The sequence below is a fragment of the Ornithorhynchus anatinus genome, chromosome 15 (assembly GCF_004115215.2).
Source record: "Ornithorhynchus anatinus isolate Pmale09 chromosome 15, mOrnAna1.pri.v4, whole genome shotgun sequence".
In the NCBI taxonomy this organism is placed as follows: domain Eukaryota; kingdom Metazoa; phylum Chordata; class Mammalia; order Monotremata; family Ornithorhynchidae; genus Ornithorhynchus; species Ornithorhynchus anatinus.
The window spans coordinates 10,086,395-10,088,931 of NC_041742.1; positions in this window are offsets into that span (position 1 = coordinate 10,086,395).

Consider the following 2,537-nt stretch of genomic DNA (forward strand, 5'->3'; position numbering starts at 1 on the left):
AGCACAGAATAAGCACTTAGATACTGCAATCATTTTCATATTATTATTATTATTTTTATTACTCTATGCCAGGCACTAGGGTAGGTACAATACAGTCTTATCGGACACGGTCTGTTGTACTTTTCCAGGCGCTTAGAACAGTAATAATGTTGGTATTTGTTAAGCGCTTACTATGTGCAGAGCACTGTTCTAAGCGCTGGGGTAGACACAGGGGAATCAGGTTGTCCCACGTGGGGCTCACAGTCCTCATCCCCATTTTACAGATGAGGGAACCGAGGCACCGAGAAGTTAAGTGACTTGCCCAAAGTCACACAGCTGACAAGTGGACGAGCAGGGATTCGAACCCACGACCTCTGACTCCAAAGCCCGCGCTCTTTCCACCGAGCCACGAACAGTACTCTGCACAAGGTAAGCCCTTAATAAATACGATTGAATAAATGAATGAATCACACGGTTCCCTCCCGACAGAGGACTCACAGCCTCGATAGGAAGGAGAACAGGTATTGAATCCCCCTTTTACAGGAGAGCGTGACCTTGGGCAAGCCACTTACCTTCTCTGTGTCTCAGTTACCTCATCTTTAAAATGGGGATTAAAAACGTGAGCCCCACGTGGGACGCCCTGATTACCTTATATCTACCCCAGCGCTTAGAATAGTGCTTGGCACATAGCTCTTAACGAATATCGTAATTATTATTATTATTAGAAGCGGAAACTGAGGCCCAGAGAAGTTGAATGACTCGCCCGAGGTCACACAGCAGGCAAATGGTGGAGCTGGGATTGGAACCCAAATCTCCCGCCTCCAATAAGCCACCGCCGCTCATATCCTACACTCGTATCAGGCGGGGCAGAATTCCAAGACCCTGGAATTTTGACCTGGTCAGAGCACAACCCACAACCCTGCTCTTACATGCCCTTCCTGTTGTGGGAATTCCTGTTAAATGTGAATTAGCCAGAATGATGACATCCCAAACCAGGGGGAAGATTAGCATCGGCCCTCAGGATAAGGATCCGAGATGTTTTTCCCTCTCCGTAAATCCCAGGGCCCCGATTTGCATAACGGGATGCTAATTCCCACAGAGCCGCCTGCTCAGATGTGAGAGGAACGAGGGTGGGTATGGCCACTGCCGTGGTGAATCAGTCAGTTGGATATATTAAGCATCTCTTCATTCAATCAATAGTATTTATTGAGCGCTTACTATGGGCAGAGCACTGTACTAAGCTCTTGGAACGTACAAATCGGTAACAGATACAGTCCCTGCCCTATGACGGGCTCCCAGTCTAATCGGGGGAGACGGACAGACAAGAACAATAGCGATAAATAGAATCAAGGGGATGAACATCTCATTAAAACAATAGCAAATAAATAGCATCATGCGCAGAGCGCTGTACTAAGCGCTGGGGAGAGTACAGTGCAACAGACACGTTCCCTGCCCACAGTGAACTTATAGTCCGGAAGGGAAGACGGACCTCGATATAAATAAATGAATTACAGGTGTAATAAATAGATTGCAGCTATAATAAATGATTTTTATTGATGTCTGTCTCTCCCTCCAGACGGTTAGCTCATTGTGGGCCGGGAATCTGTCTGTTTATTGTGATATTGTACTCTCCCAAGGGCTGAGTACAGTGCTCTGCACACAGTAAGCGCTCAATAAATAAGATCGAATGAGTGAATGAATGAATGGGATCGAACGAGCAAAAGGAAGTGCTCCCCGCTTTTGAAGACGCTGTCTGTTGTGATCAGGAAATATGTAGCCTATATTGTTGTGTTGAACTCTCCCAAGCACTTAGTACAGTGCTCTGCACATAGTAAATGCTCGATAAATCCGATTGTTTGGTTGCCACCCCGCTTCCCCTTCTATTTTTCAAGGTATCTGTTAAGCGCTTGCTAAGCAGCGTGGCTCAGGGGAAAGAGCACGGGCTTTGGAGTCAGAGGTCATGGGTTCGAATCCCGGCTCTGCCACTTGCCAGCTGTGTGACTGTGGGCCAGTCACTTCACTTCTCTGTGGCTCAGTTACCTCATCTGTAAAATGGGGATTAAGACTGTGAGCCTCACGTGGGACAACCTGATTCCCCTGTGTCTACCCCAGCGCTTAGAACAGTGCTCGGCACATGGTAAGCGCTTAACCAATACCAACATTATTATATGGACGAGGCGATGGGATAGATACATGTCAATGAGGTTAGACACAGTCCCTGTCCCACAGAGGGCTCACAGTCTTAATCCCCATTTACCGGTGAGGTAACTAAGGCCCAGAGAAGTGAAGCGACTGACCCAAGGTCACGCAGCAGAGAAGTGGGAAAGCCGGGATTAGAACCCAATCCTTCTGACTCCCAGGTCCGGGCTCCAGCCACTAGGTCCTGCTGCTTCTCTTGGCTAAGTTTTCCAGGTTTTCACTTCCCCTGTGGCACCAGGGGCTGTCCCTGCTCATCCTGGCAATAACTGGCCGCAGTCTGGCTCCCTTGACCCCGGGACCGATTCCCTCTGTCCTCAGCAAGTGATGTCACAATTCCCCGCCTCCCTGGGGTCAAGGAA